This window comes from Oryzias latipes, chromosome 2 (assembly GCF_053564925.1).
Source record: "Oryzias latipes strain Hd-rR chromosome 2, Olatipes_Hd-rR_3.1".
Taxonomy (NCBI): Eukaryota; Metazoa; Chordata; class Actinopteri; order Beloniformes; family Adrianichthyidae; genus Oryzias; species Oryzias latipes.
In genome coordinates, this window is record NC_136238.1 from 17,193,380 (window position 1) to 17,216,504 (window position 23,125).

The 23,125-nt window shown below is 34.7% G+C and overlaps 2 long non-coding RNA genes across 2 annotated transcripts; one reads left to right on the forward strand and one right to left on the reverse strand.

The window, feature by feature from the left end:
* Positions 1 to 1,831: 1,831 nt before the first annotated feature.
* On the forward strand, positions 1,832 to 4,086 carry LOC144984598 (uncharacterized). The gene is made up of 2 exons (XR_013648396.1): positions 1,832 to 2,494; positions 2,889 to 4,086. It is a non-coding gene; the product is annotated as an uncharacterized LOC144984598 (long non-coding RNA).
* LOC144984597 (uncharacterized) lies at positions 3,121 to 3,860 on the reverse strand. The gene is made up of 3 exons (XR_013648395.1): positions 3,719 to 3,860; positions 3,510 to 3,639; positions 3,121 to 3,334 (listed from the first exon to the last, which is right to left on the reverse strand). It is a non-coding gene; the product is annotated as an uncharacterized LOC144984597 (long non-coding RNA).
* Positions 4,087 to 23,125: the final 19,039 nt, after the last annotated feature.

Genomic DNA, 23,125 nt, shown 5'->3' on the forward strand with positions numbered 1-23,125 from the left:
CAGCAGGATATCTCCTGTCCATTTGCTGGTGGGCCAGATGGGGATTCAGTTGATTGCTGACACCCCCCCCCCCCCCCCACCAGACAGGCGGAACGGACAACAGATGCTGTGATTCCAAGTATGGACTGAAGGAAGTAGGTCGGCTTCTCTGTCAGCCAATCCGAGCAGCCAGAGGCGGAGATTCGGCCGCCATCATGCTTCAGGGGGAGGAGATCCTGACCAAAAGTCGACACTCAAGGAAGTTCCGTTGTTCCCAGGCAGCTGCATGTAAATTTGCATGTAATTTCTTACGTTTTGCAGGCTTTGGATTTGGGAACCCAGATCGATCTGTTTTATTTTGTTTAGAGCTCTTTGTTAGGGACAATAAAAACTCCTTTCGCATTCTCTGGTCATTCTCCCGACTTTAAGAACACACATAGAAGAAATCTAAAATAAATAAATAAATAAATAAATAAATAAATAAATAAATTAAAAAAAAGAAATCTCAAAGCGACGGATTTCTTTTTCCTTCTATATATATATATATATATATATATATATACTTATACCAGTGCACTGTTGGGGAATCTCCCCTTTTGCAGATGCAGGGTAGGATTGCAGGTTTCCAATAAGAAACAGGTAACAATGGTGTCTGTAACAACAACATGAAAAGGGGGAGGGGGGTGATTATAGAAATAGACACTTAAAAAAAAAAGCCCTACCAAATTAACGCTAATTGTGCTAACTATGCTAGCTATGCTAATGTGGCAAGAAGTGCTAGCATTATGATCAACATCAACCCTCTCAAAGAAACACAACACATACTACCTATGCTAGCTATACTAATTATGCTAACTATGCTAGCTATGCTAATGTGGCAAAAAGTGCTAGCATTGCGATCAGCATGATCAACTTCCTCAGAAAAAAACATTGCTCCAAATGCAGATTATGCTAACTGTGTTAGCTATGCTAATGTGGCTAAAAGTGCTACCATAGCGATTAACATCTGCTTTCTCAGAACATATTAACTGAAATGCTAATGCTAACTATGCTAGCTATGCTAATTATACTAACTATGCTAGCTATGCTAATGTGGCTAAAAGTGCTTGCATTGCGATAAGCATGATCAACTTTCTCATAAAAAAACATTGCTCCAAATGCATATTATGCTAACTGTGCTAGCTATGCTAATGTGAATAAAAGTGCCAGCATAGCAATAAATATCATCCACCCTTTCAGAACACATTAACTAAAATGCTAATGCTAACTATGCTAGCTATGCTAATATGGCTAATAATGCTAGCATAGTGATCAACATCATCCACTCTCTCAGAACACAAACTAAAATGCTAATGCTAATTATGCTAGCTATGGTAATATGGCTAAAAGTGCTAGCATTGCGTTCAGCATGATCAACTTTTTCCAAACAAATTACTCCAACTGCATATTATGCTAACTGTGCTAGCTATGCTAATGTGGCTAAAAGTGCTAGCATTGCGATAAACATCATCCACTCACTCAGAACACATTAACTAAAATGCTATTGCTATTTATGCTAGCTATACTAATATGGCGAAAGTGCTATCATTGCGATTAGCATCACACCTCTCTTAGAAAAACACATTGCTTCAATTTTTAATCATGCTAACTATGCTGGCTATGCTGATCATGTTGACTATGCTAGCTATGTTAATGTGGCTAAAAGTGCAGGGGTTGCGATGATTATGAACAACTTTCTCAGAAAAACACATTGCTCCAAATGCATAATATGCTAACTGTGCTTGATATGCTAATGTGGCTAAAAGTGCTAGCTTAGCATTAAGCATCATCACCCCTCTTAGAAAAACACATTGGCTGTGTCCGAATTACCGCCCTAACCCCTAACTACTAAAACCCTATATTGTGCGGCACTATATAGTTCTCTATATAGTTCTCTGAATTTTCAAAGCAATTCGGACACCCGTGCTCACTAGTTTTCTCTTTCGGGTGTTTTCAAATGGCGCTCCGCACGAAAACAAAGTGGCGCATTACCGCCACCACCTGGTCTGGAGGGGAACTACTTCTATTTAACGCCGAGAATGCCACCCATTTGTCAAAGTAAAAATATAATAAATATAAACATTTTATGAAGACTATTTATGAATCTGCTGTGTTCTGATCATGGAAAACGTGGCTGATTTATAAATAATAAAATTACAAACACATTGGTGTAGCTTTTATGTATTAGTTGATAAATAAACCCTCAAGTCATTAGTCCATGGCAATATTTATTTTTGTGCCGCTGAACGATTTACGGGCTCTTGCGACGAAGCATTTTTTTTCTGTAGTTTTATCTTCTACGTTACTGAAAATAGCTTTATATATGAATCTGTCCGTGTTCCTGGCAATGATTCAACCGTTTTTCGTGAGATCAAACCAGAAACGAGCAGATATGCAGCATTACAGGACAGCAAGGAGGAGAAGCAGACGTCTCAGAAGATTTCCTCTGGATGCCCTGGCCAGACATGAACAACTTGTGAGTTAAACTTAAAGTTTTTTTATTAGTTCAATTTAAGCATTTGTTTCTAATTGTGCTCAAGGTTACACAGTCTGCTGGGTAAGAGTTTAACATTATTTTTCAACACTGGACTATGAACTGTATAGTCTAACTACATGAAACACTTGTGAGATCAAAGTTTAGTATTTTTTATTCAGAGTCAATCCATATCACTTGTTTAAAACAAAAATACTTTAATTTTTAAATATTTATATAAAAATCCAAAAACCCAGCCAAAAAAAAAAAAACACGAGATTTTCCAGCATTTATAAATACGTCATAAACTAAAATGTAAGACATTAGAATAAAATGTAAAATTCAAAAAAATCAGATTTAATTTTCTCAATGAAATAATTATTTTTCTATTTTACAGGGTCTTCCACGTCTCTACTGCTTTGCCAACATAAAGGTGTCTGTCGTGGCCCTTCACGCTGACGGTCAGTCCCACGCAAGACCAGACCGGCAGAACCGCAGATCGGTTGACCCGCAGGACCATTGAGCATCTGGTAGAGCAGCTTCGGTTTCCTCACACTCTGGGGGGTGTACAGGAGACTGAGGTCTTTGTGTTTTTTTTTCTGGCTGGCGTGTGGCACATCTTACGGTGTGGTAACCAGAGCCTTTGACATGCCACGGTCCACTGCGAGCGACGTTGTCCACAGGACGGCAGACCGCATCCTCCAGCTGATGAGCAGGGTCACCCAGCATCCAGTGGGAATGAACTGCCATTAGTCAACTCTGGTTTTTTAGCAGCTCGCTGAGTCTTCCACCTTCCAAAAGGTCGTAGGGAGCATTGATGGCTGCCACATAAGAATAAAGGTCCTAAAAGAAAATGCAGCTTGTTATTTTAACAGGAAGCTTTTTTATTCCATTCAACTGCAGGCTGTATGTGACTAATGCCAAATTTAGAGATATTTTTGTTGGGAATCAAGGATCAGTCCACAGTTCACAGGTTCTACGTAAAAAGCCCAATTTATGTAAATAAAACATTACCCACCTGAAGGATCCTTTTGGGTGATGGTGGGTATCCCTCATTGCACATCCCATCACGCTGCTGACACCCTACAGGGAACCCATGAGGAATGCGTTTCAGGCCCGTTACAACCAGCACCACGCCAAGGCATGCTCTGTGGTGGAGAGAGGATTTGGCATTATGAAGATGAGGAGGAGAGCAATACTTCTGGCGGCACTGGAAGTAAAACCAACCTTTGCAATGAAAATCATTGCCTGCATTTCAGTTCTGCACAATCTGTGCATCAGGGAAGGGGACTGCTGGGAGCCACAGATGTTGAGCCACACCAGGAACCAGTAGGACGGGTAAAGTGGCGTCCGTCTGCGAGGACAGATCTCTGCTTTCCTTTCAGCTCCAACTGTGACATACATGACTCTAGAAGACCAGGATTATTGTTAAGATGTATAAAAATAAATGTTAACATAAAACGAAAATGTAAATATGTACATTTGATATTTATATGAAAATTCTTTTGAGATTGTTAAAAATGGCTCAGATTTAAATAATGCATGTAAATAATTCATTTTTGTTCATGCATTTATTAAACAAATTGCAAAAACAACGACGATGTTACATTTTGTGAACAATATTTTAAACTCAGGTAAGCTTAACAGACTCTCCTGTCACTCTTTGCATCGATCCACACTGGTTTTTCGTAGAGAATTCGGGGAAATTTCTAGTGCACATGATTTTTGAACTGTAGATTCGGACAGCACTACAAAATGGCGACCGCACTATATAGTGCACTATATAGTGGTTAGGGCGGTAATTCGGACACAGCCTTTGCTTCAATTGTTAATGATTTTAACTATATTGGCTATGCTGATCATGCTAACTATGCTAGCTATATAAATGTGCCCTAAAGTGCTAGCATAGCGTTAAACATCATCCACTCTCAGAACACATTAACCAAAATGCTATTGCTATTTATGCTAGCTATACTAATATGGCTTAAAGTGCTAGCATTGCTATAAATATCATCCACTCACTCAGAACACATTAACTAAAATGCTATTGCTATTTATGCTAGCTATGCTGATATGGCGAAAGTGCTAGCACTGCGATAAGCATCATCACTTCTCTTAGAAAAACACATTGCTCCAATTGCTAATCATGCTAACTATGCTGGCTATGCTGATCATGCTCACTATGCTAGCTATGTTAATGTGGCTAAAAGTGCAGGGGTTGCGATGATTATGATCAACTTTCTCAGAAAAACACATTCCTCCAAATGCATAACATGCTAACTGTGCTTGATATGCTAATGTGGCTAAAAGGGCTAGCTTAGCATTAAACATCATCCTTTCTCAGAACACATTAACTAAAATGCTATTGCTTTTTATGCTAGCTATAGTAATATGGCTTAAAGTGCTAGCATTGCGATAAAAATTATCCACTCACTCAGAACACATTAACTAAAATGCTATTGCTATTTATCCTAGCTATATTAATATGGCGAAAGTGCTAGCATTGCGATTAGCATCACACCTCTCTTAACAAAACACCTTGCTCAAATTCTTAATCATGCTATTTATGCTGGCTATGCTGATCATGCTAACTATGCTAGCTATGTTAATGTGGCCAAAAGTGCTAGCATAGCGATTAACATCATCCACTCTCAGAATACATTAACTAAAATGCTATTGCCATTTATGCTAGCTATACTAATATGGCTTAAAGTGCTAGCATTGCGATAAACATCATCCACTCTCTCAGAACATATTTACTAAAATTCTAATGCTATTTACTCTACCTATGCTAATGTGGCGAAAGTGCTTGAATTGCGATTAGCATCATCACCTCTCTCAGAAAAACACATTGCTCCAATTGCTAATCATGCTAACTATGCTGGCTATGCTGATCATGCTAACTATGCTAGCTATGTTAATGTGGCTAAAAGTGTATGGGTTGCGATGATTATGATCAACTTTCTCAGAAAAAAACATTGCGCAAATGCATATTATGCTAATTGTCGTTGCTATGCTTATGTGGCTAAAAGTGCTACATAGCGATTAACATCATCCTCTCTCTCAGAACACATTAACTAAAATACTATTAATATTTATACTAGCTGTGCTTATATGGCTAAAAGTGCTAGCATTGCGATAAACATCATCCACTCTCTTAGAACACATTAACTAAAATTCTAATGCTATTCTTGCTAGGTATGCTAATGTGGCTAAAATGTTAACATTGCGATTAGCATCCCAAACACTTTTAGAAAAACACATTAAGTAAAATGCTAATGTTAACTACGTTAGTATGTCTAAAGGTGCTGGCTTAGCTATTAGCATCATCAACTGACTTAGAAAAACACTTTGATGAGAGTTACATGTCATAAGTTGATAAATAAAACAACACTTTTTTAAAACAGTCAGAAAGATGCTTTATTTCAGAGTTTCGGCACTATTGACTCACACAAGGAATTTTGAGCCCAGAATCCCCTCAAAAGAACATCTTGTGATCTGTGTTTGTAGTTCAATGTCACCTTGCAAGTTTTAACGTCAAAACTGTTAGAAATCCAGCAAAAATGCATTTTGGCACATTTTGGCACTTTTGACTCACAAAATGATTTTTAAGCACAATACGATCCCAAAAGCGCGTTTTGTCATTTGTAATTCAAAACAAGTGTTATCCACGGTCACAATGTAAGTTGAACACTATTAGAAATCCAGCAAAAATGCATTTTGAACAGTTTTGTCACAAAAATGATTTTTAAGCACATTGCGATCCCAAAAGCGCGTTTTGTTATTTGTAATTCATAAAAAGTGTTATTCGTTGAAACAGTGTATTTTATTATTCATAAACATGTTTTTTTTAACACTTTTGACTCAAAAGCGCTTTTTTGTCATTTGTAATTCAAAACAAGTGTTATCCATGGTCACTTTGTAAGTTTGAAAGTCCAAAAAGTCAGAAACATACTTTTTTTAATACTTTTTCACACTTTTGACTCACAAAATGATTTTTGAGCACAAAGCGCTCTCAAAAGTAAGTTTTGTCATTTGTGCTTTAAAACAAGTGTCATCCATGGTCACATTTTAAGTTTGAAAGTCCAAACAGTAAGACACCAACTTTTTTAACACTTTTGGCACGTTTGACTCACAAAATGATTTTTAAGCACAAAGCTCTCTCAACAGCACGTTTTGTCATTTTTAATTCAAATAAAGTGTTATTCGTTGACAAAGTGTATGTTTAATAGTCATAAACATGCTTTTTTCACACTTTTGACTCACAAAATGATTTTTAAGCACAAAGCGCTCTCAAAGGCACGTTTTGTCATTTGTGGTTTAAAACAAGTGTCAACCATGGTCACATTTTAAGTTTGAAAGTCCAAACAGTCAGAAGCATACTTTTTTTTAACACTTTTGGCACGTTTGACTCACAAAATGATTTTTAAGCACAAAGCTCTCTAAACAGCACGTTTTGTCATTTTTAATTCAAATAAAGTGTTATTCTTTGACAAAGTGTATGTTTAATAGTCATAAACATGCTTTTTTCACACTTTTGACTCACAAAATGATTTTTAAGCACAACGCGCTCTCAACAGCATGTTTTGCGATGATTATGATCAACTTTCTCAGAAAAACACATTGCTCCAAATGCATAATATGCTAACTGTGCTTGATATGCTAATGTGGCCAAAAGTGCTAGCTTAGCATTAAGCATCATCACCCCTCTTAGAAAAACACATTGCTTTAATTGTTAATAATTTTAACTATGCTGGCTATGCTGATCATGCTAACTATGCTAGCTATATAAATGTGGCCTAAAGTGCTAGCATAGCGTTAAACATCATCCACTCTCAGAACACATTAACCAAAATGCTATTGCTATTTGTGCTAGCTATACTAATATGGCTTAAAGTGCTAGCATTGCTATAAATATCATCCACTCACTCAGAACACATTAACTAAAATGCTATTGCTATTTATGCTAGCTATGCTGATATGGTGAAAGTGCTAGCATTGCGATAAGCATCATCACTTCTCTTAGAAAAACACATTGCTCCAATTGCTAATCATGCTAACTATGCTGGCTATGCTGATCATTTTGACTAGGCTAGCTATGTTAATGTGGCTAAAAGTGCAGGGGTTGCGATGATTATGAACAACTTTCTCAGAAAAACACATTGCTCCAAATGCATAATATGCTAACTGTGCTTGATATGCTAATGTGGCTAAAAGTGCTAGCTTAGCATTAAGCATCATCACCCCTCTTAGAAAAACACATTGCTTCAATTGTTAATGATTTTAACTATGCTGATCATGCTAACTATGCCAGCTTTATAAATGTGGCCTAAAGTGCTAGCATAGCGTTAAACATCATCCACTCTCAGAACATATTAACCAAAATGCTATTGCTATTTATGCTAGCTATACTAATATGGCGAAAGTGCTATCATTGCGATTAGCATCACACCTCTCTTAGAAAAACACCTTGCTCAAATTGTTAATCATGCTATTTATGCTGGCTATGCTGATCATGCTAACTATTCTAGCTATGTTAATGTGGCCAAAAGTGCTAGCATAGCGATTAACAATCATCCACTCTCAGAATACATTAACTAAAATGCTATTGCTATTTATGCTAGCTATACTAATATGGCTAAAAGTGCTACAATTGCAATAAACATCATCCACTCTCTCAGAACACATTAACTAAAATGCTATTGCTATTTATGCTAGCTATGCTGATATGGCGAAAGTGCTAGCATTGCGATAAGCATCATCACTTCTCTTAGAAAAACACAAGCTCCAATTGCTAATCATGCTAACTATGCTGGCTATGCTGATCATGCTCACTATGCTAGCTATGTTAATGTGGCTAAAAGTGCAGGGGTTGCGATGATTATGAACAACTTTCTCAGAAAAACACATTGCTCCAAATGCATAATATGCTAACTGTGCTTGATATGCTAATGTGGCTAAAAGGGCTAGCTTAGCATTAAACATCATCCATTCTTAGAACACATTAACTAAAATGCTATTGCTTTTTATGCTAGCTATACTAATATGGCTTAAAGTGCTGGCATTGCGATAAACATCATCCACTCACTCAGAACACATTAACTAAAATGCTATTGCTATTTATGCTAGCTATACTAATAAGGCGAAAGTGCTAGCATTGCGATTAGCATCACACCTCTCTTAGAAAAACACCTTGCTCAAATTGTTAATCATGCTATTTATGCTGGCTATTCTGATCATGCTAACTATGCTAGCTATGTTAATGTGGCCAAAAGTCCTAGCATAGAGATTAACATCATCCACTTTCAGAATACATTAACTAAAATGCTATTGCCATTTATGCTAGCAATACTAATATGACTTAAAGTGCTAGCATTATGATAAACATCATCCACTCTCTCAGAACACATTTACTAAAATTCTAATGCTATTTACTCTAGCAATGCTAATGTGGCGAAAGTGCTTGAATTGCGATTAGCATCATCACCTCTCTCAGAAAAACACATTGCTCCAATTGCTAATCATGCTAACTATGCTGGCTATGCTGATCATGCTAACTATGCTAGCTATGTTAATGTGGCTAAAAGTGTATGGGTTGCGATGATTATGATCAACTTTCTCCGAAAAAAAAACATTGCGCAAATGCATATTATGCTAATTGTCGTTGCTATGCTTATGTGGCTAAAAGTGTTACATAGCGATTAACATCATCCTCTCTCTCAGAACACATTAACAAAAATGCTATTACTATTTATACTAGCAGTGCTTATATGGCTAAAAGTGATAGCATTGCGATAAACATCATCCACTCTCTTAGAACACATTAACTAAAATTCTAATGCTATTCTTGCTAGGTATGCTAATGTGGCTAAAATGTTAACATTGCGATTAGCATCCCAAACACTCTTTTAGAAGAACACATTAAGTAAAATGCTAATGTTAACTATGTTAGTATGTCTAAAGGTGCTGCCTTAGCTATTAGCATCATCAACTGACTTTGATGAGAGTTACATGTCATAAGTTGATAAATAAAACAACACTTTTTTAAAACAGTCAGAAAGATCCTTTATTTCAGAGTTTCGGCACTATTGACTCACCCAAGGAATTTTGAGCCCAAAATCCCCTCAAAAGAACATCTTGTGATCTGTAGTTGTAGTACAATGTCACCTTGCAAGTTTTAACGTCAAAACTGTTAGAAATCCAGCAAAAATGCATTTTGGCACATTTTGGCACTTTTGACTCACAAAATGATTTTTAAGCACAATACGATCCCAAAAGCGCGTTTTGTCATTTGTAATTCAAAACAAGTGTTATCCACGGTCACAATGTAAGTTGAAAACTATTAGAAATCCAGCAAAAATGCATTTTGAACAGTTTTGTCACAAAAAGATTTTTAAGCACATTGCGATCCCAAAAGCGCGTTTTGTTATTTGTAATTCATAAAAAGTGTTATTCGTTGAAACAGTGTATTTTATTATTCATAAACATGTTTTTTTAACACTTTTGACTTAAAAGCGCTTTTTTGTCATTTGTAATTCAAAACAAGTGTTATCCATGGACACTTTGTAAGTTTGAAAGTCCAAACTTACATGTGTATGTTTAATAGTCATAAACATGCTTTTTTTACACTTTTGACTCACAAAATGATTTTTAAGCACAAAGCGCTCTCAAAAGCACGTTTTGTCATTTGTGGTTTAAAACAAGTGTCATCCATGGTCACATTTTAAGTTTGAAAGTCCAAACAGTCAGAAACATACTTTTTAACACTTTTGGCACGTTTGACTCACAAAATGATTTTTAAGCACAAAGTGCTCTCAAAAGCACGTTTTGTCATTTGTGGTTTAATACAAGTGTCATCCATGGTCACATTGTAAGTTTGACTGTCCAAACAGTCAGAAACATACTTTTTTAACACTTTTGGCACGTTTGACTCACAAAATGATTTCTAAGCACAAAGCGCTCTCAAAAGCACGTTTGTCATTTGTGGTTTAAAACAAGTGTCATCCATGGTCACATTGTAAGTTTGAAAGTCCAAGCAGTAAGACACCAACTTTTGAACACTTTTGGCACGTTTGACTCACAAAATGATTTTTAAGCACAAAGCTCTCTCAACAGCACGTTTTGTCATTTTTAATTCAAATAAAGTGTTATTCGTTGACAAAGTGTATGTTTAATAGTCATAAACATGCTTTTTTCACGCTTTTGACTCACAAAATGATTTTTAAGCACAAAGCGCTCTCAAAAGCACGTTTTGTCATTTGTGGTTTAAAACAAGTGTAATCCATGGTAACATTGTAAGTTTGAAAGTCCAAACAGTAAGAAACATACTTTTTTAACACTTTTGGCACGTTTGACTCACAAAATGATTTTTAAGCACAAAGCGCTCTCAAAAGCACGTTTGTCATTTGTGGTTTAAAACAAGTGTCATCCATGGTCACATTTTAAGTTTTAAGGTCCAAACAGTCAGAAACATACTTTTTTAACACTTTTGGCACGTTTGACTCACAAAATGATTTTTAAGCACAAAGCTCTCTAAACAGCACGTTTTGTTATTTTTTAATTCAAATAAAGTGTTATTCTTTGACAAAGTGTTTGTTTAATAGTCATAAACATGCTTTTTTCACACTTTTGACTCACAAAATGATTTTTAAGCACAAAGCGCTCTCAAAATCACGTTTTGTCATTTGTGGTTTAAAACAAGTGTCATCCATGGTCACATTGTAAGTTTGAAAGTCCAAACGGTAAGAAACATACTTTTTTAACACTTTTGGCACGTTTGACTCACAAAATGATTTTTAAGCACAAATCTCTCAACAGCACGTTTTGTCATATTTAATTCATATAAAGTGTTATTCGTTGACAAATTGTATGTTTAATAGTCATAAACATGCTTTTTTCACATTTTTGACTCACAAAATGATTTTTAAGCACAAAGCGCTCTCAAAAGCACGTTTTGTCATTTGTGGTTTAAAACAAGTGTCATCCATGGTCACATTTTAAGTTTGAAAGTCCAAACAGTCAGAAACATACTTTTTAACACTTTTGGCACGTTTGACTCACAAAATGATTTTTAAGCACCAAGCGCTCTCAAAAGCACGTTTTGTCATTTGTGGTTTAAAACAAGTGTCATCCATGGTCACATTTTAAGTTTGAAAGTCCAAACAGTCAGAAACATACTTTTTAGCGCTCTCAAAAGCACGTTTTGTCATTTGTGGTTTAAAACAAGTGTCATCCATGGTTACATTGTAAGTTTGAAAGTCCAAACAGTCAGAAACATACTTTTTTAACACTTTTGGCACGTTTTACTCACAAAATGATTTTTAAGCACAAAGCTCTCTAAACAGCACGTTTTGTCGTTTTTAATTCAAATAAAGTGTTATTCTTTGACAAAGTGTATGTTTAATAGTCATAAACATGCTTTTTTCACACTTTTAACTCACAAAATGATTTTTAAGCACAAAGCGCTCTCAAAAGCACGTTTTGTCATTTGTGGTTTAAAACAAGTTTCATCCACGGTCACATTGTAAGTTTGAAAGTCCAAACAGTAAGAAACATACTTTTTTAACACTTTTGGCACGTTTGACTCACAAAATGATTTTTAAGCACAAAGATCTCTAAACAGCACGTTTTGTCGTTTTTAATTCAAATAAAGTGTTATTCGTTGACAAAGTGTATGTTTAATAGTCATAAACATGCTTTTTTCACACCTTTGACTCACAAAATGATTTTTAAGCACAAAGCGCTCTCAAAAGCACGTTTTGTCATTTGTGGTTTAAAACAAGTGTCATCCATGGTCACATTGTAAGTTTGAAAGTCCAAACAGTCAGAAATATACTTTTTTAACACTTTTGGCACGTTTGACTCACAAAATGATTTGTAAGCACAAAGCGCTCTCAAAATCACGTTTTGTCATTTGTGGTTTAAAACAAGTGTCATCCATGGTCACATTGTAAGTTTGAAAGTCCAAACAGTCAGATATATACTTTTTTTAACACTTTTGGCACGTTTTACTCACAAAATGATTTTTAAGCACAAAGCGCTCTCAACAGCACGTTTTGTCATTTGTGATTTAAGACAAGTTTTATTCATTGTCATAATGTAAGTTGAACACTGTTAGATATCCAGCAAAAATGCATTTTGAACAGTTTTGTCACAAAAAGATTTTTAAGCACAACACGATCCCAAAAGCGCGTTTTGTCATTTGTAATTCAAAACAAGTGTTATCCATGGTCACTTTGTAAGTTTGAAAGTCCAAAAAGTCAGAACATACTTTTCTTTTAATACTTTTACTCAGAAAATGATTTTTAAATACAAAACGCTCCCAAAGGCACGTTTTATCATTTGTAATTCAAATAAAGTGTTATTCGTTGACAAAGTGTATGTTTAATAGGCATAAACATGCTTTTTCACACTTTTGACTTATGCTTATTATACTTACTATGCTAGCTATGTTAATGTGGCGGAAAATAAAGGCATAGCTATCAACATCAACCGTCAGAAAAACACATTGCTCAAAATGTTAATCAGCATGATTAGCATAAGTCTGATAACTAGGCTTATGTGGCTAAAAGTGCTACCATTGCAATAAACATCATCCACTCTCTCAGAACACATGAACTAAAATTCTAATGCTATTTATGCTAGCCAATCTAATGTGGCGAAAGTGATAGCATTGCGATTAGCATCTTCACCTATCTCAGAAAAACACATTGCTCCAATTACTAATCATGCAATTTATGCTGGCTATACTGATCATGCTAACTATGCTAGCTACGTTAATGTGGCTAAAAGTGCAAGGGTTGTGATGACTATGATCAACTTTCTCAGAAAAACACATTGCTCCAAATGCATAAAATGCTAATTGTGCTTGATATGATAATGTGGCCAAAAGTGCTAGCTTAGCATTAAGCATCATCACCCCTCTTAGAAAAACACATTGCTTTAATTGTTAATGATTTTAACTATGCTGGCTATGCTGATCATGCTAACTATGCTAGCTATATAAATGTGGCCTAAAGTGCTAGCATAGCGTTAAACATCATCCACTCTCAGAACACATTAACCAAAATGCTATTCCTATTTATGCTAGCTATACTAATATGGCTTAAGGTGCTAGCATTACAATAAATATCATCCACTCACTCAGAACACATTAACTAAAATGCTATTGCTATTTATGCTAGCTATGCTGATATGGCGAAAGTGCTAGCATTACGATAAGCATCATCACTTCTCTTAGAAAAACACATTGCTCCAATTGCTAATCATGCTAACTATGCTGGCTATGCTGATCATGCTAACTATGCTAGCTATGTTAATGTGGATAAGAGTGCAGGGGTTGCGATGATTATGATCAACTTGCTCAGAAAAACACATTGCTCCAAATGCATAACATGCTAACTGTGCTTGATATGCTAAAGTGGCTAAAAGGGCTAGCTTAGCATTAAACATCATCCATTCTCAGAACACATTAACTAAAATGCTATTGCTTTTTATGCTAGCTATAGTAATATGGCTTAAAGTGCTAGCATTGCGATAAACATCATCCACTCACTCAGAACACATTAACTAAAATGCTATTGCTATTTATGCTAGCTATACTAATATGGCGAAAGTGCTAGCATTGCGATTAGCATCACACCTCTCTTAGAAAAACACCTTGCTCAAATTGTAAATCATGCTATTTATTCTGGCTATGCTGATCATGCTAACTATGCTAGCTATGTTAATGTGGCCAAAAGTGCTAGCATAGCGATTAACATCATCCACTCTCAGAATACATTAACTAAAATGCTATTGCTATTAATGCTAGCTATACTAATATGGCTAAAAGTGCTAGCATAGCGATAAACATCATCCACTCTCTCAGAACACATTACCTAAAATGCTATTGCTATTTATGCTAGCTATACTAATATGGCGAGTGTGCTAGCAATGCGATTAGCATCCCACCTCTCTTAGAAAAACACCTTGCTCCAATTACTAATCATGCTTACTATGCTGGCTATGCTGATCATGCTAACTATGCTAGCTACGTTAATGTGGCTAAAAGTGCAAGGGTTGCGATGATTATGATCAACTTTCTCAGAAAAACACTTTGCTCCAAATGCATAATATGCTAACTGTGCTTGATATGCTAATGTTAATAAAAGTGCTAGCTTAGCGTTAAACATCATCCACTCACTCAGAACACATTAACTAAAATGTTATTGCTATTTATGCTAGCTATGCTGATATGGCGAAAGTGCTAACATTGCGACAAGCATCATCACTTCTCTTAGAAAAACACATTACTCCAATTGTTAATCATGCTCACTATGCTGGCTATGCTGATCATGCTAACTATGCTAGCTATGTTAATGTGGCTAAAAGTGCTAGCATAGCGATTAACATCATCCACTCTCAGAATACATTAACTAAAATGCTATTGCTATTTATGCTAGCTATACTAATATGGCTAAAAGTGCTAGCATAGCGATTAACATCATCCACTCTCTCAGAACACATTTACTAAAATTCTAATGCTATTTACTCTAGCAATGCTAATGTGGCGAAAGTGCTAGAATTGCGATTAGCATCATCACAATTGTTCAATAAAATAAATAAATAAATAAAAAAACCTCTCTCAGAAAAACACATTGCTCCAATTGCTAATCATGCTAACTATGCTGGCTATGCTGATCATGCTAACTATGCTAGCTATGTTAATGTGGCTAAAAGTGTATGGGTTGCGTTGATTATGATCAACTTTCTCAGAAAAAAACATTGCGCAAATGCATATTATGCTTATTGTCGTTGCTATGCTTATGTAACTAAAAGTGCTACATAGCGATTAACATCATCCTCTCTCTCAGAACACATTAACTAAAATGTTATTACTATTTATACAAGCTGTGCTTATATGGCTAAAAGTGCTAGCATTGCGATAAACATCATCCACTCTCTTAGAACACATTAACTAAAATTTTAATCCTATTCTTGCTAGGTATGCTAATGTGGCTAAAATGTTAACATTGCGATTAGCATCCCAAACACTCTTTTAGAAGAACACATTAAGTAAAATGCTAATGTTAACTATGTTAGTATGTCTAAAGGTGCTGGCTTAGCTATTTGCATCATCAACTGACTTAGTAAAACACTTTGATGAGAGTTACATGTCATAAGTTGATAAATAAAACAACACTTTTTTAAAACAGTCAGAAAGATGCTTGATTTCAGAGTTTCGGCACTATTGACTCACACAAGGAATTTTGAGCCCAAAATCCCCTCAAAAGAACATCTTGTGATCTGTAGTTGTAGTTCAATGTCACCTTGTCAAAACTTTTAGAAATCCAGCAAAAATGCATTTTGGCACATTTTGGCACTTTTGAATCACAAAATGATTTTTAAGCACAATACGATCCCAAAAGCGCGTTTGTCATTGTAATTCAAAACAAGTGTTATCCACGGTCACAATGTAAGTTGAACACTATTAGAAATCCAGCAAAAATGCATTTTGAACAGTTTTGTCACTAAAGATTTTTAAGCACATTGCGATCCCAAAAGCGCTTTTTTGTCATTTGTAATTCAAATAAAGTGTTATTCGTTGACAAAGTGTATGTTTAATAGGCATAAACATTCTTTTTTCACATTTTTGACTCACAAAATGATTTTTTAGCACCAAGCGCTCTCAAAAGCACGTTTTGTCATTTGTGGTTTAAAACAAGTGTCATCCATGGTCACATTTTAAGTTTGAAAGTCCAAACAGTCAGAAACATACTTTTTAACACTTTTGGCACGTTTGACTCACAAAATGATTTTTAAGCACCAAGCGCTCTCAAAAGCACGTTTTGTCATTTGTGGTTTAAAACAAGTGTCATCCATGGTCACATTTTAAGTTTGAAAGTCCAAACAGTCAGAAACATACTTTTTTAACACTTTTGGAACGTTTGACTCACAAAATGATTTTTAAGCACAAAGCTCTCTCAACAGCACGTTTTGTCGTTTTTAATTCAAATAAAGTGTTATTCGTTGACAAAGTGTATGTTTAATAGTCATAAACATGCTTTTTTCACACTTTTGACTCACAAAATGATTTTTAAGCACAAAGCGCTCTCAAAAGCACGTTTTGTCATTTGTGGTTTAAAACAAGTGTCATCCATGGTCACATTGTAAGTTTGAAAGTCCAAACAGTCAGAAATATAATTTTTTAACACTTTTGGCGCGTTTGACTCACAAAATGATTTTTAAGCACCAAGCGCTCTCAAAAGCACGTTTTGTCATTTGTGGTTTAAAACAAGTGCCATCCATGGTCACATTGTAAGTTTGAAAGTCCAAACAGTCAGAAATATACTTTTTTAACACTTTTGGCACGTTTGACTCACAAAATGATTTTTAAGCACAAAGCGCTCTCAACAGCACGTTTTGTCATTTGTGATTTAAGACAAGTATTATTCATTGTCATAATGTAAGTTGAACACTGTTAGAAATCCAGCAAAAATGCATTTTGAACAGTTTTGTCACAAATAGATTTTTACGCACAACACGATCCCAAAAGCGCGTTTTGTCATTTGTAATTCAAAACAAGTGTTATCCATGGTCACTATGTAAGTTTGAAAGTCCAAAAAGTCAGAACATACTTTTTTTTAATACTTTTGGCACTTTTACTCAGAAAATGATTTTTAGATACAAACGCTCCCAAAGGCACATTTTATCATTTGTAATTCAACTAAAGTGTTATTCGTTGACAAAGTGTATGTTTAATAGGCATAAACATTCTTTTTTCACACTTTTGACTCACAAAATGATTTTTTAGCACCAAGCGCTCTCAAAAGCACGTTTTGTCATTTGTGGTTTAAAACAAGTGTCATCCATGGTCACATTTTAAGTTTGAAAGTCCAAACAGTCAGAAACATACTTTTTAACTCTTTTGGCACGTTTGACTCACAAAATGATTTTTAAGCACCAAGTGCTCTCAAAAGCACGTTTTGTCATTTGTGGTTTAAAACAAGTGTCATCCATGGTCACATTTTAAGTTAGAAAGTCCAAACAGTAAGAAACATACTTTTTTAACACTTTTGGCACGTTTGACTCACAAAATGATTTTTAAGCACAAAGCTCTCTAAACAGCACGTTTTGTCATTTTTAATTCAAATAAAGTGTTATTCTTTGACAGAGTGTATGTTTAATAGTCATAAACATGCTTTTTTCACACTTTTGACTCACAAAATGATTTTTAAGCACCAAGCGCTCTCAAAAGCACGTTTTGTCATTTGTGGTTTAAAACAAGTGTCATCCACGGTCACATTATAAGTTTGAAAGTCCATACAGTAAAAAACATACTTTTTTAACACTTTTGGCACGTTTGATTCACAAAATGATTTTTAAGCACAAAGCTCTCTCAACAGCACGTTTTGTCGTTTTTAATTCAAATAAAGTGTTATTCGTTGACAAAGTGTATGTTTAATAGTCATAAACATGCTTTTTTTCACACTTTTGACTCACAAAATGATTTTTAAGCACAAAGCGCTCTCAAAAGCACGTTTTGTCATTTGTGGTTTAAAACAAGTGTCATCCATGGTCACATTGTAAGTTTGAAAGTCCAAACAGTCAGAAATATACTTTTTTAACACTTTTGGCACGTTTGACTCACAAAATGATTTTTAAGCACAAAGCGCTCTCAAAATCACGTTTTGTCATTTGTGGTTTAAAACAAGTGTCATCCATGGTCACATTGTAAGTTTGAAAGTCCAAACAGTAAGACACCAACTTATTTAACACTTTTGGCACGTTTGACTCACAAAATGATTTTTAAGGACAAAGTGCTCTCAAAAGCACGTTTTGTCATTTGTGGTTTAAAACAAGTGTCATCCATGGTCACATTGTAAGTTTGAAAGTCCAAACAGTAAGACACCAACTTTTTTAACACTTTTGGCACGTTTGACTCACAAAATGATTTTTAAGCACAAAGCTCTCTAAACAGCATGTTTTGTCGTTTTTAATTCAAATAAAGTGTTATTCTTTGACAGAGTGTATGTTTAATAGTCATAAACATGCTTTTTTCACACTTTTGACTCACAAAATGATTTTTAAGCACCAAGCGCTCTCAAAAGCACGTTTTGTCATTTGTGGTTTAAAACAAGTGTCATCCACGGTCACATTATAAGTTTGAAAGTCCATACAGTAAAAAACATACTTTTTTAACACTTTTGGCACGTTTGATTCACAAAATGATTTTTAAGCACAAAGCTCTCTCAACAGCACGTTTTGTCGTTTTTAATTCAAATAAAGTGTTATTCGTTGACAAAGTGTATGTTTAATAGTCATAAACATGCTTTTTTTCACACTTTTGACTCACAAAATGATTTTTAAGCACAAAGCGCTCTCAAAAGCACGTTTTGTCATTTGTGGTTTAAAACAAGTGTCATCCATGGTCACATTGTAAGTTTGAAAGTCCAAACAGTCAGAAACATACTTTTTAACTCTTTTGGCACGTTTGACTCACAAAATGATTTTTAAGCACCAAGTGCTCTCAAAAGCACGTTTTGTCATTTGTGGTTTAAAACAAGTGTCATCCATGGTCACATTTTAAGTTTGAAAGTCCAAACAGTAAGAAACATACTTTTTTAACACTTTTGGCACGTTTGACTCACAAAATGATTTTTAAGCACAAAGCTCTCTAAACAGCACGTTTTGTCATTTTTAATTCAAATAAAGTGTTATTCTTTGACAGAGTGTATGTTTAATAGTCATAAACATGCTTTTTTCACACTTTTGACTCACAAAATGATTTTTAAGCACCAAGCGCTCTCAAAAGCACGTTTTGTCATTTGTGGTTTAAAACAAGTGTCATCCACGGTCACATTATAAGTTTGAAAGTCCATACAGTAAAAAACATACTTTTTTAACACTTTTGGCACGTTTGATTCACAAAATGATTTTTAAGCACAAAGCTCTCTCAACAGCACGTTTTGTCGTTTTTAATTCAAATAAAGTGTTATTCGTTGACAAAGTGTATGTTTAATAGTCATAAACATGCTTTTTTTCACACTTTTGACTCACAAAATGATTTTTAAGCACAAAGCGCTCTCAAAAGCACGTTTTGTCATTTGTGGTTTAAAACAAGTGTCATCCATGGTCACATTGTAAGTTTGAAAGTCCAAACAGTCAGAAATATACTTTTTTAACACTTTTGGCACGTTTGACTCACAAAATGATTTTTAAGCACAAAGCGCTCTCAAAATCACTTTTTGTCATTTTTGGTTTAAAACAAGTGTCATCCATGGTCACATTGTAAGTTTGAAAGTCCAAACAGTAAGACACCAACTTATTTAACACTTTTGGCACGTTTGACTCACAAAATGATTTTTAAGGACAAAGTGCTCTCAAAAGCACGTTTTGTCATTTGTGGTTTAAAACAAGTGTCATCCATGGTCACATTGTAAGTTTGAAAGTCCAAACAGTAAGACACCAACTTTTTTAACACTTTTGGCACGTTTGACTCACAAAATGATTTTTAAGCACAAAGCTCTCTAAACAGCATGTTTTGTCGTTTTTAATTCAAATAAAGTGTTATTCTTTGACAAAGTGTGTGTTTAATAGTCATAAACATGCTTTTTTCACACTTTTGACTCACAAAATGATTTTTAAGCACAAAGCGCTCTCAAAATCACGTTTTGTCATTTGTGGTTTAAAACAAGTGTCATCCATGGTCACATTGTAAGTTTGAAAGTCCAAACAGTCAGAAATATACTTTTTTTTAACACTTTTGGCACGTTTGACTCACAAAATGATTTTTAAGCACAAAGCTCTCTAAACAGCACGTTTTGTCATTTTTAATTCAAATAAAGTGTTATTCTTTGACAAAGTGTATGTTTAATAGTCATAAACATGCTTTTTTCACACTTTTGACTCACAAAATGATTTTTAAGCACAACGCGCTATCAAAAGCACGTTTTGTCATTTGTGGTTTAAAACAAGTGTCATCCATGGTTACATTGTAAGTTTGAAAGTCCAAACAGTAAGAAACATACTTTTTTAACACTTTTGGCACGTTTGACTCACAAAATGATTTTTAAGCACAAAGTGCTCTCAAAAGCACGTTTTGTCATTTGTGGTTTAAAACAAGTGTCATCCATGGTCAGATTAAAAGTTTGAAAGTCCAAACAGTAAGAAACATACTTTTTTAACACTTTTGGCACGTTTGACTCACAAAATGATTTTTAAGCACAAAGCTCTCTCAACAGCACGTTTTGTCATATTTAATTCATTTAAAGTGTTATTCGTTGACAAATTGTATGTTTAATAGTCATAAACATGCTTTTTTCACACTTTTGACTCACAAAATGATTTTTAAGCACAAAGCGCTCTCTAAAGCACGTTTTTTCATTTGTGGTTTAAAACAAGTGTCATCCACGGTCACATTGTAAGTTTGAAAGTCCAAACAGTAAGAAACATACTTTTTTAACACTTTTGGCACGTTTGACTCACAAAATGATTTTTAAGCACAAAGCTCTCTCAACAGCACGTTTTGTCATATTTAATTCATATAAAGTGTTATTCGTTGACAAATTGTATGTTTAATAGTCATAAACATGCTTTTTTCACACTTTTGACTCACAAAATGATTTTTAAGCACAAAGCGCTCTCAAAAGCACGTTTTGTCATTTGTGGTTTAATACAAGTGTCATCCATGGTCACAATTTAAGTTTGAAAGTCCAAACAGTAAGAAACATACTTTTTTAACACTTTTGGCACGTTTGACTCACAAAATGATTTTTAAGCACAAAGCTCTCTAAACAGCACGTTTTGTCATTTTTAATTCAAATAAAGTGTTATTCTTTGACAAAGTCTATGTTTAATAGTCATAAACATGCTTTTTTCACGCTTTTGACTCACAAAATGATTTTTAAGCACAAAGCGCTCTCAAAAGCACGTTTTGTCATTTGTGGTTTAATACAAGTGTCATCCATGGTCACATTGTAAGTTTGAAAGTCCAAACAGTAAGACACCAACTTTTTTAACACTTTTGGCACGTTTGACTCACAAAATGATTTTTAAGCACAAAGCTCTCTCAACAGCACGTTTTGTCATATTTAATTCATATAAAGTGTTATTCTTTGACAAAGTGTATGTTTAATAGTCATAAACATGCTTTTTTCACACTTTTGACTCACAAAATGATTTTTAAGCACCAAGCGCTCTCAAAAGCACGTTTTGTCATTTGTGGTTTATAACAAGTGTCATCCATGGTCACATTTTAAGTTTGAAAGTCCAAACAGTCAGAAATATACTTTTTTTAACACTTTTGGCACGTTTGACTCACAAAATGATTTTTAAGCACAAAGCTCTCTAAACAGCACGTTTTGTCATTTTTAATTCAAATAAATTGTTATTCTTTGACAAAGTGTATGTTTAATAGTCATAAACATGCTTTTTCACACTTTTGACTCACAAAATTATTTTTAAGCACAAAGCGCTCTCAAAAGCACGTTTTGTCATTTGTGGTTTAAAACAAGTGTCATCCATGGTCACATTGTAAGTTTGAAAGTCCAAACTGTCAGAAATATACTTTTTTAACACTTTTGGCACGTTTGACTCTCAAAATGATTTTTAAGCACAAAGCGCTCTCAAAAGCACGTTTTGTCATTTGTGGTTTAAAACAAGTGTCATCCATGGTCACATTGTAAGTTTGAAAGTCCAAACTGTCAGAAATATACTTTTTTAACACTTTTGGCACGCTTGACTTACAAAATGATTTTTTAGCACAATGCTCTCTAAACAGCACGTTTTGTCATTTGTAATTCAAATAAAGTGTTATTCGTTGACAAAGTGTATGTTAAATAGTCATAAACATGCTTTTTTCACACTTTTGACTCACAAAATGATTTTTAAGCACAAAGCGCTCTCAAAAGCACGTTTTGTCATTTGTGGTTTAAAACAAGTGTCATCCATGGTCACATTGTAAGTTTGAAAGTCCAAACTGTCAGAAATATACTTTTTTAACACTTTTGGCACGTTTGACTCACAAAATGATTTTTAAGCACAAAGCGCTCTCAAAAGCACGTTTTGTCATTTGTGGTTTAAAACAAGTGTCATCCATGGTCACATTGTAAGTTTGAAAGTCCAAACTGTCAGAAATATACTTTTTTAACACTTTTGGCACGCTTGACTCACAAAATGATTTTTTAGCACAATGCTCTCTAAACAGCACGTTTTGTCATTTGTAATTCAAATAAAGTGTTATTCGTTGACAAAGTGTATGTTAAATAGTCATAAACATGCTTTTTTCACACTTTTGACTCACAAAATGATTTTTAAGCACAAAGCGCTCTCAAAAGCACGTTTTGTCATTTGTGGTTTAAAACAAGTGTCATCCATGGTCACATTGTAAGTTTGAAAGTCCAAACAGTCAGAAATATACTTTTTTAACACTTTTGGCACGTTTGACTCACAAAATGATTTTTAAGCACAAAGCGCTCTCAACAGCACGTTTTGTCATTTGTTATTCAAATAAAGTGTTATTCATGACAAAGTGTATGTTTAATAGTCATTAACATGCTTTTTCACACTTTTGACTAACAAAATTATTTTTAAGCACAAAGCGCTCTCAAAAGCACGTTTTGTCATTTGTGGTTTAAAACAAGTGTCATCCAT